General features: G+C 33.6%; 1 pseudogene; it reads right to left on the reverse strand.

Annotated features, from left to right (window-relative positions):
- Window positions 1-793: 793 nt before the first annotated feature.
- On the reverse strand, window positions 794-2,516 carry LOC143627566 (transcription factor MYB106-like; annotated as a pseudogene).
- Window positions 2,517-14,737: the final 12,221 nt, after the last annotated feature.

Consider the following 14,737-nt stretch of genomic DNA (forward strand, 5'->3'; position numbering starts at 1 on the left):
TGAGAATAATACTTTTACCGTATGTTATTGACCTAATTCCAACTATTGGCCATTTTCACCTACTTTAATTTGCTCCAAATTTGTGTTATAATGTTATGAATCAGACGCGAGCCCAACTAGCACAGTTAAGGATATATATAACAAATTTGGGATGTGAACATGTTATGTATGCGCATAATCTTCTTGTTCACATCCCAAATTTGCAACCTCTATAAATTCCCATCCTCACTCCTATATAATTTGCTTTGAATTCACAATACATAGCTACCAATATATTATTTGTAATCATCCCACAATATATTACGAATGATCAGAATGCGTAGCTTAAATTATTGTAGATATATAAGAAATACGATACTGAATGAAACGCTATGAAAATAATCTTTTTTTTAAAGGAGATCAGTTAATTAATACCTCATTATTGCCACATTTATTATGAAATTAAGCCTGTAAATTAGTAACAATATCATGAACTAAGTTTTTTTTCTTAGAAATATTGATAATTTTATTATTTTAGACTTTTTAGTGGCCATGGCATATTTTTGAACTTGTTACTATATTCCAATAAAACCCTAATGAGATGATTAAATACTATTTGGCGTACCAGCTACTTCTACACATGCAGATAGTCTGTGTACGTACGTACAAACATTCCTCAAGAATTCTCAAAAATAACGGTTGATTTAATAAAGAAAATTATCAAACATTATTATTAATCTAGACGTTTTTATTTCCTGACAATGAAACCAATCTAAACTAGTTGTCATCACTTATTACGTACCATTCTTGATTACCAAGATAATTTATTAAAACACTGGAGAAGCCGGCGGCGAAAAGATCATGGCAAAGTTATTGGCTACACTATTCCAACCACCATCCAGAACAACAAATTCTTCCCACAATTCGGGGGATCTCAAAGGATTGCCAATGATGAAGTTTTCGTCGTTAGCGTACTTGAATTCCTCAAACGGCCCCATTTGTGTTTCGATTTGATCATTGTGTTTCGCGGTAGGACCTAATTGATAGCACGAACCATTGCTTTCGACGTTTTTATTCAATATAGGCATGGTTGGTACTGAAGCAACGGGAAACATTTGAGGTGGATAGGAGTGATTGGAGACTCTCGTTGTTGATTGAGTAATTTGACCATAAGTTTCCTTGCCCAGACTTTAAGGATATCAAGGCATGGTAGATACGGAGTTGACATGTTTGTAGGTGTTTTCTTATAGAGGTCGTGGATAGAAGATGTTGAATTGTTAACATAGGTTGAATTGGTCTTCGGTTTCTGAACAAGCCTAGCTTCGGCCTCTAGCCGAGCAGCCTCCCATTGAGCCATGTGATTGAGGTTGGAGCCTAAGACTTGGGTGCCACTTTTTGGCTTGTGGGTCATTGGATCAATACCCATTTTAGTCATTCTTTTTTTGATATGAGAGTTCCAATGATTTTTGATCTCGTTGTCGGTCCCTTTTGGTAAGTGAGCAGCAATAGTTGACCATCTATACATAAAATATATAACATTAGATTCGAACCATCCAAGTAGTTGTAGGAAGAGATTGCTAATCACAACTTCTTGTTGGTGCACTTTGTTTTATTTTTTTGGGTTAGGTGGCTTATGATTCAACGAAATACTTAGTTCTAGATAGTTCACTATCTTGCTTGTGTGGCCAACGAATTCGATAGAGTTTGGTCAATAACAATAAGCAACAAGTTAAGTTTGTTGAAAACTTAACAAGGTTCGCTTGTCACCCGAACAAAGCTTGTCTAGTTCTCTTGTCACTCTAGCGGACTCCAAAAGTAAAAAAAAAAATAATGTAATGCTTGCAAGGGTAGTAAACTATCTAAAAGTAAAGAGCCTCCCCAATGTTATGTTACATTCAAAGGTATCACCCATAATGTCCTTTTTCGTTCGATGTTCAAGAAGAAGAGAAGAGGAACCACCGCCCAATAGTGCTTTTATGATATAAATGTACTTATAATCTTAAATCATCTAATGATCAAAAAATATAGTTTGTTTTTAAGTAGGTTCCTATCTCATTGTAACAAAATTTTGACAAAGAAAAGTGAAATTAACCTGCCCTAGACCATTAACATTAATTCATTAATTGTAACCCATGGGGGTCTAAATAATCATATAGTACCTGTTACCAAGAAGAGCATGGAGTTGAATAATAGTCCTTTCTTCTTCCAAACTGAACTTGCCTCTCTTGATATATGGTCTCAGATAATTCGTCCATCTTAACCGACAACTCTTTCCACGTCTCTTAAGCCCTACACGTCAAAACAATGCATATTTAATGACCATACAAAAAATAACTAAGATGCATGCATGGGAGCTAGTGCATATGATTACCGGCCTTAGCGGGCAAAGAACGCCAACTTCCATGGCCAAATTGTTGAACATAGGACATTAGCTTTCGGTCTTCTTCGGGTGTCCATGGTCCTTTCTTCATGATCCCGACTCCTAACTCAACAATATTACTATTGTTTTGTTTCATCTTCTTCTCGGAGCTTACCATCTTATAAGTCTATCTTTTACACTTGAAAAGGGGCCTAGCTAGGTGTGTACCTTATATATTCTTCCTATATATGTTTTAAAACATCAAGGAACTCTAGTCATAATGTTAAGGACACAACATGAGAGAGAGATGAAAGGGAAAGGCGAGTATATATGGAAGTGTGTAGTTTGATAATTAATTGGAAAGAGGACTATATAAGGAAAGAAATTATGTAATGTCAATATCAATAATGATTAAATATAATTATTGATTATACATAGTCTGAGACACCTACGCTATTCATGCATCATTAAGCCCCAACCATATAGGACATTCTAAATTCTAAATAATTAATACATACACATTATAGGGTAATATATGAGAATTTTAAAAATCGCATAAAAAGAAATGTTTTTTATTATTATTTTTTTGAAATTTGGAAGGGTTTTACAATACACTTTTAGGAGTATTTTCGTCATAAAAAAACGTCAACAGAATTTTAGAAAAATTATTGTTTTCGCATGTTACATATGCTACATGTATTTTTACATAGGATATTACATATGTGACATGCTGAAACGGGGGTCTTGTGGTTAATATGTCGGTGCTTTTTACATGTTTTTTTATGAGAATGTCAAAAAAGGTTCATAGAAAGTCTTCTAAATTTTTAAAAAACAAAATAACATGTTTTTTTTATTTATTTATTTTTTTTTTTGGTTTTTAAAATTCTCATGAATAATATTAGCGCCACCCCCCCCCCCCCACCCAACCCCCAACACACACACACTTACTTTTTTTTTTCCTGTAACTGCTGTTCATAGCTACCAAGGTTTATGACTCAATCAGTAATGAAGAGAATAGAATACTCCACAACTACTACTATGTACACATACGAACTTTCATTTAACATAAAGGTATCGGAATAAATGTGTCATGATACCATTACTAGTATGAGGTAAGCAAACACAACAAATTTACTGTACCAAGTGTGACAACAATTATGATGCCTAGATTTTTTATTTTTTACGTCAATCTAGTCTTCTAATTATCTGCTCCCAATATTTAACTAATGCTAGGGCTTGAACTCAGAAACCCCAAACTCTTAAGAACGACAACTATTTTACACAATGCCTCGATACCACTAGGTAAAAAGTCCTTTGGTAATTAACACCAATCATAACGGCTAGGCTGAAAGTCCTTTTGATCAAACTCCTACAATTCCCTTCTTTTAGGTTTTTTAAGGGTTATTACATATGATGAATTGCTTGTTTAGTAGTTCTTCATCTAAGTATAATGAAAGCTTTTATTGAGTTCTTCAAGAAAGAAGACTATTAAAAAAAAAGGAAAAAAATCCCTTAGATCCCAACTAGTAGATGGAAATTTTAATTCAAACACAAAACAAATAAATAAAATAAGAAATCCAAATTGTTTTATCAAAAGATTAAGGAAATTATGGGGAGTGCGATGTGATGGCCTGACACACAAGAAAATCGACGTTCTAAAAAAATAAGATTAAGGAAATCTTCATTACTTCCGGTCCCTTGTCTATCCCTTGTTGTCTACTTCCACACCCGCACGGGCCCATAATGTCTCGTAACACCCCATCGGATTGAACTTAGCCAAGCCCGTTGATGTCCACGAGCCCAACATGGAGCCCATATATGGCCATGCACCATAATGTAACAAAAGATAGTTGTGGGATGAAATGGATGATATGATGTACTCCTTAACCGCAACAAATTGGTATTTAAAAAAGTAGGTATTGGCCACTACAATCAAATTCATTTTGTTCATTTAATTCATGCATGCTTTAATTTATAGATGAATCGTACGAGCGGTCGATGTCCAAGATATATATATCATGTTATCAATTTTGAATACTTTTAGACAAATGTAATATAGAAAAATGAACATTTATTATCCTCCTAATGACCGTAAAAAGTTGAATCTTTTATCTATATTATATTATAAAATATATGATAATGAGATTTTAAGAACTTCAAAAGTTTAAGAGTTTTACAACATTATTTCATGTATAATATACAATACTTGATACCTTATAATAAAAAAATTGAAAGGTAAAATTGCCTACATATTAAAAGATTCATGCCTATGATTAAATGAAAAACCTTTGTATTCCTTTCCAACCTTTTGTAACCATTAACAAATAATAAAACCCACTATATATATATTAAAAGAGTTTTACCTTTGATTAAATGATAAACCTTTGTGTTTCTTCCCAACAACCTTGATTAAATCTTCAATTGACAATAAGTTCAAACCTTTAATTTGCTGGATGGAATTAGAGGAAGCAACATCAATGAGAATTTAAGTAGAAGGCTTTTGTTTCCATTTAAAGTAAAAAATTTGAATCTTTTATATCATTCCATGAGTTTGTTTGACAAAGGTCATTTAGTTTCATAGATTAATTAGTATTTGTAGTCATTAAGGTTTATCAAATTAAGATCTTGGGTACATATACTTGGTACAAATTAGGCCATGCGGTCACAAAAAGCTCATCACAAGCAAGATCACATAAGGCAATTGCGACGGGTGTTTTTCCACCGCTTAGGTTCGTAAAACGGTCGCAGCAGGTCAATTGCGACCGTAAATGCAGTAAAAAAACCATGTTCTTTATGAATGATTAATCTTGATAAAGGTTTAAAGTTTAAAGAGTTTGAGTTTGAGTCGGTTTAGTTTATTAAATTAAGAATAAGTTTTGGTTATTATTATTATTAATTTATTTAGTTTACCAGTTTGTGTCTAATTAGGTTTCTTGGTGAGCAATTTAAGGTTTTAGTATAAATAGATGGTTTAGGGTTATTATATTTTGTGTGGTTGTCATTCTTAATAATATTGAAAGAGTCGTGAAGAGTTCTCACAAAATATCGGTGTTGATTGTGTTGCTCGATCCAATTAAGTCCAACACTCTAGTAGTGATTGGATATTGGGTCTCATAGATGAAGAATTTTATCGACGGGTTATGAACAGAGTTTACCAAGGAATCACTGACGACATGGTTATCAAAAGAGTTTACGTGACATTTGAACAATATGTAGAGCCAATGCTCACCTCCTGTTTGAGTTTTATAAGAGTCTTTGTGTTTGCAATATGACTTATAGAACTTGTAGTTAAGAACATGAACTAGGTTGTTGAATTTAGTATATATAATATCTCTTTGTTTAGTCATTGTCTTTCTTTTTGATCTATTAGCCGTATGAGAAAAGATAGAAAGCATTGTAATCCCATGAAAAAAGATTAGTACCTCATATGTTACAAAAAATAAAATCAAGCTCAGTTATGTATTTTTTCTAATCATAACTACTCATCAATCCATATTTCATTCTTTCTTGTTCTTAACTATTTCAGCAAAACAAGGAAACACATGCATTAACTTGTAACATGACATTTAGGTGGTCGATTTTACAGAAAATGAAAAAAAAAATTCAAAATCATGATAAAGATAATTGATAGATTTGGAAATCTATATTCCAGATTTTTGTCCAGTTTGTTACATTTATTGCAAAACTGCACTCAAAATTATTATGCTCTTGAAGCATGAAGATGGATTGAAAAGCCGACTGGCAACAACTAACAACCGGATTAAGTAAAAATACTAGTTACAAACAGGAACCTTGGTAGACAGACATATATAGATATGTAAATGTCGTGCTTAATTCATTTCAATGTTTTGTCGGTTGGTTATTTCATGATGATGTGTGTACGTTCACGGTCTTTTGGTTATGATTTGTTTTCTTAATGCCTCCAGAAGGATTGCTTATGCTGCGAGAAGATCCTCACAATATTATTCAATTAAAATTTCATAATAAAGAATAATAAAGAAAAGGCAGGAGCAGCCTGTTATGATTACTTGCACGTACATTTTGTAAGAATAATTATATACCAACTATGATACGTAAAAATATAGAATCCCAAACATCCCCTAAGTCTATTCCTTGTGATCAGATCCGGCATAAAGCGTATGACGTTTTGTTTAAGTTGATCATTACGTTAAGGAAGTTAACGAATTAGTTCGCTTAGATTTATGGGGCTCATTAATAGTCACAAGTAAACACGATTCATACGTTAATTTCTTGATTGTTGTATATGATTATTCTCGAAGTATTTGAGTGTATATGATAAAATTTAAAACATTTTAGAATGTCGACTTTCTTTTATGTTTAGGTCACTGCATTCTCTAATTTGGAGAGTCTTGTTACCCAGCTTTAGCAATGCTATGATATCTTAACTTGGTTCATGCTGGTTTCAGAGTTTGGCTTGGACGTTCCTCGAACTTTTGACATTTTGAAAGTTTAATTAAAGATCAGTTTGGTAATTAATAAAAATGTTTAGAATTAATAACGAAACTGAATTTATGAATAATCAATTTCAAGAATTTAATTAAAATCATACATTTTATGATTATATTACTTTTTAATCTCAAGTAAAATGTATTAGTGGAAGTTCACGTGTGAAATGTATTAATGGCGATTGTGACACTTACGAATATCTAACACTTTCAATTTATGCTTTGACGGTGACGCTACATACGTATAAAACTATAAAAGAGACATGCTAAGACTGAGGGGTGTGGGGGCTTTAGTGGGGGCAAGAACCAATAATATTATGACGTATGGCAGAGAGAGAAACTGGATAACGGGGGTGTTGGAGCCCCTGATGGAGCCTCTGGCCCCTGGTGTGGAGGGAGGGGCTTCAGCAGGGGCTCCAGCGAAAATTTTTTTTTTTATTTTTTTTATAAATATATTCAAATAACATATTATTAAAAAAACACATAAAATATTAAAAAAACACACATTAATAAAAAAACACATTAATATCTAAAAATAAAATAAAAATTAAAGTACTAAAAAGAAACATTCTTCTTATTCTTCGGCTTGGTCTTCTTCGATCAACCTCTTTCGGATACGTTCCTTTTGCTTTTCCATTAGCATTTGATCGACCGGATTTAGGTTACTGAAGTCTCTAGTAAGAAAGTCCAAATCTCTCATTCGAGTTTTTTCCTTTTTGTCATAAGAGACCACCTCCATGGTTTTGTTGAGTTTATTGAGGGATTCAACAAGATTGGCGATGTTTACGGCTTCCCCCTCAGCCGGTTTTTTCCCCTTGGCGTCCCTTCCCAATGGCCGCCTCCTCGGTGGTGAAGACGTTTCCTCCTCCGCAATGTTTAGGTCGAATCTAACTCGGCAATCCGACCCGGTTGAAGTGCTATACGCTCCAGACGAACTAGTTTTAGTCCGTTTCGGCCCTACTTCCGCATCAAAGTCCGGCGCCACCAGCTCAACCCACTTGGAACACCTTTTCAACATGTCCCACAACTTTAAATCGTCCCACGTCTTCACCATCTCATACCTCCGCAAACACTCCTGCTTCCACTCTTCGACCGTGAAATTGTAAACCGCCAAATCATCACTTCCACTTGGTCTCATACGACCGTTGTTCCTGTTGAAAAGATTAGTAAACAAGCTGACAAATTTTCTGATTTCGGACCACCGACCCGAAATCATATCGGCGTTCCGCTCTGTACTCCCAACGAGCATGTAGAACGTCTCCCTAACCTTTGTCCAAAAAATCTTTCTCTGTTGGTAGTCGGCTGCAAAATGAATAAATAAATTAGATTTCCATTTAACTTTTTTATTTAACTTTTTTATTAAAAATCTTTTTTAAAAACGTTAAAACAATTACCGCAACGCCGATCCTCAGAAATGACTATCCAAGCCCGACACAAGGCTTCCTTCTCATCCGATGACCACGGAGTGGTTTTCCGTTTCGTCCTCGGAGTCGAAGCCGGTCCCGACCCGTCCGTTGCAACTGGTTTTTTCCGGTGGACGCGTCTTTTTGGTCCCGTAGCTTCACCTTGTGATTCTTGTGTCTCCGGAACAACAAAGTTAGGAGACGGTTGTGTGTTTGATGGTTGAAAGCCGGATGATTCTTGCGGCTCCGAATAAAATATCGGTTGGTGCGGTGACGACCATAAATCGTCGTCAAGATAATCTGAATCAAGGTCTGGGAACCAATTTCCAGCCATTTTTTTAAAAAAAAAATTGAGAAGATGAATTGATTTTGGGTGAAGATTTGAAGTTTTGGTATAAAAATGGGTGAAATGGAGTATAATTATATAGAAAATATATTTTTTTTTTGGTTTTTTCGGCTCCCCAACGGTCCAAAAAACATCAAAAGGTGTGCCTCCTCTCTCTCTTCTCCCGCTAACCAGCTCACGCCTGCCTTGTTTTTCCCGCTAGCGCCCCTGGTGGTGTGGTGTTAGCGCCTGGGGGCGCGAGCGGAGGGGCTCTAGCGCTTCCGTTAAAGCCCCCACACCCCTCAGTCTAATAAATAATAACGTCAATTATTACCTAGTAAAAATTCTATGTCGTACATTTACTTTTGTAATAGCCCCGTACATTTTAAGCTTTTAACCGTCCTAGAATTAAACCTGACTGTTTCTATAATCCGGTACCGGTTAGACCTTTAAACATCAAAAACCTGAATAACCCGTCACACGTTTAACCGAACTACATAGGTTCAACTTTTGGCATGTTACCAAGAATTCATGAATACGCGATAACTTTCCAAATAGTATGAAGGTTATGTTCTATCTTGAATTATATTAATTTTCCAAATAACATGAGTGGGAAACATTAGGACCAAAAGGGCAAGAAGTAAGCCAAAGAAAAAAAAATTATTTAGCAAGTTTGTCCAAACCCGATCTATTGGACCCGATAACCAAACAACCCAAGCAGATGAAGCTGATTGTGATACCGATTGATTTGTGGATATAACGTTAGAGCATTCCCAGCTCATTCCATACTGTATATTCATATATATCATATAATTACACTAAAAATTCATACATTTCTCTATCATGTTTAATTAAATAATACATTTTATACATTTATCATTATATTTTCTCTCTTCTACTCACAACCACGTACTTTCAAACAATATTAAAAATTATACGGCATGTATAGTGAATCCCCAAATTTATTTTTCTCATATAACATTTTCTCTCTATTCTATTCATAACCACTTATAACTATACTATATAATTCACAAATCCCACTCACATTATTTTAGGAAACGGATTGAGAATGCTCTTATACATAAAACTTTCCGGGTAACCTGGCTGAACTATCTGAATTACCATACCTAAATTAACCAAAACCCGAATAATAAACATAATATATACAATATGATAATGCTTACCAATTTCTCTTATTTTTAACGGCTTAAGATGCTTACCAATTTATCCTTTTACGATAATAACGATGTTTTATATTTATACTTTGACAGTGATGTTACATATAGAAAAAAGACGTATTAATTACTAGGAATTCTATGTCGTACAATTAACTGTTGTACGATAATAAAACAGGCAGAAGACATGCATTGATTATGTTTTTTTTTAATATCACCATTTTATAAGAATAATATAATAATTTTATAAGACGGAAATAAATAACTCCGCATTTTGTGTATTACCCGATAATGATTTCACCTTTGAAAATCTCTGTCAATGGTCTAATCTTTTGACTATTTTTTATCTCAATGGAACTCTGTTAAAAAACACTTAACATCGTTAAGTGTTATTCCGAATTTCAAAACGATGTTTTAGGGCAAATTTCGGCTACAATATCCCCTCCTCGGGCGATATGTAGAGAGATAGGGGGTGGGAGACATAGATTTGTCACCGGTGGAAGTGGGAAAATTATATATATATATATATATATATATATATATATATACATATTAGTTGCGTGCCCGAGGGATGCGGCGGGGTTGTATGCAAACATGACATCGGATGCGTAACCGGTGTTACTGTTTCTGTATATGTGTGACTTAACAATAGTATGTGCGTAACCCGACGATAGTATGCTCGTATTGCGGCATTGAAATCTTAACTAGTGTTAGTAAGCACGTCACAACGACTGTGCACGCTCAGTCAGGTGTTGGTGCGCATGTAACGCTACATTGAACTCGTCTTGACCCGCAACCCGTTTCGCTTGACAATGTTCTTACCGAAATTCATTATGACGTGACCCCTTTCAGGCCAAACCCGTCCTGACCCAAACCAAATTAACCTTTTTGTATCGACTTACTCCAACCTTAACCTTTTAGACCCATGACCTGAACAGCCGAAACCGCCCAATTCGTTTGTCGGTATTTAATGGTAATCACGTTACACGTTAAGTTTTTAAAATGAAAAAAGGTTAGCAATATCATACTCAAATTAAAGAGAATAAAATACTCGTTTTTATAGTATAATGTTTTTAAAAAATATTAGCGTGTGAAGTAAACATTTAAACATCGTCGGGGTAGTTGGTTTAAAGTAAGGGGTATATATGTAACTATTATATAAATTAACAAAATGTGATTAAAGTTAAAGGACCAAAATTGTAATTATTTTTTAATAAATTAAAAATAAACCGTAACATGATTTTGGTTATGCTAAAAGACAAAATTGTCAAAATACAAAATTGCCCCTAAAATGTCTTAATATTATACATTATAGTTTGTACTAAAAGCAACAAGTTTGGTACCTCTTAAAAATTAAGAGGTCCGTCACTCATGCTTTATATATAGTATAGATATATATCTAACTATCTATATAATTACTACCATGAAATCCTATGTGTCGCTCTCAGATTGTTCCCCCCATTCTCTAGAGCCACCAGATTGCTTGATTTCTAATAGAGGATTCTCATGCATTTTACCCAAATTCATGGGTATGGGTCTTACCAAACCCAGATAGTCTTTAAATGGGTTATAACATCTCATATATTTATGAAACTCTTTCATAATAAAACAATAATTTTGCGGGTCATGGGTCTCACCAAACTCGGATAACTCTTAAACGGGTTATAACATCTCATTTATTTGTGAAATAACCCCTTAATCATCAAAGAATAATTTACACGAGTTATGGGTCTTACCAAACCCTAATAGCCCTCAAATGGGTTATAAGATCCCATTTATTGATAAACACTATCATTAAACCCTAATTTAATTATCTCCTTTACATGTTATCTGTTGTTGGTCTATCATCTTTATCGCGGGTTAACTTCCGATACTACCCACATTGTCAACTACATTAACATCCCCTTTTTCATTAGACAAATATTTTTGTTCATGTTTGCTTATTTAAAAAAATCAACATGCTCGTGTCCATTTATGTTTGTTCGTTAAAAATCTAAAAAACCTACACATCTCAATTGAAAAAACTCAAAAGCTAAAAAATATAATAAGAAACTAATATATATGTATTAAATTAAAACTAAATTACGTTAAAAAATAAAATTAATCATCATAAAATAACAAAACGATTGAAACAAAAACTTGAATATACCCCTGTAACACGGGAGGATCAAACTAGTATATATATATATACCTATATATAGGATTAGGTTCATTTCAGAAGTATTCTTAGCGCGAAAAGTGCGAGAAGTAATTATAACCAATCATATAATTTCTTTTTATTTTTCTTTTTAATTATATACAAGGGTATGTTAGTAATTTATGCAAATCTTATATATGGTAATTTTAAATCCATATTCAAATATTATTTTCTTTTCTAAATATCATCAGTTTATCACCATTTTCAACCGTCAAGAACAAAAACATCAATCCCTCACAATCCCATATTTCTAGCAACACAATAGCTAATTCGATATCCATTTGCATATTATTTTTTTGTGAACGATAATGTGTAATTCGATTATATATTCACCAATCGACTATTATCCCTAATTTTATTCTGCCCTAAATCGAGCTCTATTTGATGAATTCATTATGCGAGGATTGCCACAACATGATAATACATCATCATATCAACATCAAAAAATCAGGTTTCATTCAAATCCTTTATATAGAACTTAATTTTAAACATTCTTTTACTGCCCGGTAGAATGATTATATTCAAATTCAATTTAAAGTAAAACAATTTGTATTTTATTGCAATACCTAATGTCGATTTTTATAAGGGATTAACAATTTCTAGACATTAAATGAGTATTCTATTACATTTAGGGTTGATTTGTATTGAATTTTCACTAGTTGAAGTATTTGAATATATCATTGATATATATATTTTTTTTAATGAAAAATGTATGCATCTTATCTATGTATTGTTGTGTGTACCAAATACTAGTAGACTGAACCCTATAATTCACTCCCACACACCCACCAGTAATTATATGTTTTTTGAAACATTTGATGTTATTACAATTTTTTCAGCAACCATGTTGTTTTTTTACATAATATGGTACCAAACAAATCCTACATCATGTTTATTTGGATTTTTATGTCTTTTTTGTTTGTTTTTTTAATTATGTAGCTTAAGTGCGAGCTGAAGCTTAATGAAAAAAAAATCAGGGGTCGTGTTCATAAACTGGTTTGGAACGTATTCATTAAACCAGAGACATTTGAATCAAGGTGATATAAACTGATTAAGAATTTAACTTAGGTGACAACAATTGGTTACATGACATGTTTGCGATCAGGCAACGCTGGGTTCTGCACCCAAAGGAATAAGAAATAAGAGTTTCGGTTCCCATAAATGCAAGACAGGGCCTAGCGAGGAAGCTAAGAAGAAAGTAAGAAACCAAAGAGGTTGTGTAAAAAAATGCAATAAATATGTTCACGATCATAGTTCCTGTAACTGTGAGAAAGTTCGAAAATTAAAGGAACGAAGGGAAGAGGATTGGCAACAACGAGGGGTAAACAAACTATAGATTACGATGAAAGCGGCGAAACTGGGGATTTATGCCATGAAACCGATTCGAGTTCCTATGAATAAAAATGTGTTGTTTTTTTATATTATGTTTTGCAAGGTTACGTTGTGTTTTTAACATTTGTGTTTTGGTATTCTATGTTTTTCATTATTTAAGCATCCATGTGATTGTTTTAACTGTTATCTACGTTTACTATTAAAGTTTCTGATTTTCTATTACAAGTTGTTTTTTCGTCATTCTCACATGTATGTTTGTATGAAGGTCGGTAAGTGTTTTTTAGTTGGTAGGTATATATTTGTGTAGGACTGCATGTATATGATATGTACCTAAGTGTGTACGTGTTTACTTATGTATGTATGTACTTGTCTAGGGAAGCATGTATATGATACACCTACCTAAGTATGTGTGCATGTGTGTGCAGGTAATAGAGTCTTTATGTATGCATGTATATAGGTTAGCAAGTATGTATGAACGAATGTGTAGTGGTACCTATCCATGTGCGTAGGTACGTACGTATATGTATGTAGGTATGTATGTGGGTGTGACGATACTTATGTATGTATGTTGGTATGTAGGTACATATGCATTTCGATAGGTAGGTGCGTCGGTCAGTAGGTATGTAGGCTCGTATTATTTGAATGCAATGTAGAAACGTTTCTTTTTGAATTGTATGTAGGCATTCATGTATGTAGGTAGGTATGTAGGTATGTGGGCGTGTTGGTATGTAGGTACGTAGGTATTAAGGTATGTAGGTATGTACATATGTAGGTATATTAGTATGTAGGTACATAGGTATTTGGGTATTTAAGTGGGTCGGTCAATAAGCATCTATGTATGTTGGTTTCGTATTTTTGTATGTTGGCTAGAATCTTTTGAGGGTTTGTGTGTGTATGTGGGTATATGGGTGTATGTAGGTGTGTTCGTTTGTAGGTATGTGAGTGTTTAGGAATGTATGTAGGTCGGTTGACAGGTATGCAAGTATCTCTGGTTTGTGTATGTTGTGTATGTATGTAGGTATGCATACCCACAAAATAAGCTTATAGCAAATCAGATAAAAGAAACAACTTCCCACATCAAAAGGTGTATCAAATAAGTTTATGTTGTATCCATGTTCTAAACATCTATTGCATGCACAACAAGGATGATAAAATGTTACTTATAAAATATGTATTTACATGAACTTTATTAAATAAATGGAATGCCCAAAATAATATATATTCTGTCCGCTATGACAAGAAGTTACATCTAATATTCCTTCCCTGTTACACAACATAAACCCCATCCAACATTATCATTTTTGTAAATTTTTTGTCGACCCCTTTCACGTTTATTTACACAACACCCACAACTAGCTAAGCAACAATTTACAAGAACAACTGGATTAAAAGAAACAAACCATTCATTTTATATTTATTTTCGTCTTCAGCATCAAATGTATTCGGCGAATCATGTATAAATCTGGAAATAGTGGTTTTCTTCACGATCCCTTCACTTTTC

Source organism: Bidens hawaiensis, unplaced genomic scaffold (assembly GCF_021521415.1).
Source record: "Bidens hawaiensis isolate Kalapana, Puna unplaced genomic scaffold, B.hawaiensis_p1.1 tig00004685_1, whole genome shotgun sequence".
NCBI lineage: Eukaryota > Viridiplantae > Streptophyta > Magnoliopsida > Asterales > Asteraceae > Bidens > Bidens hawaiensis.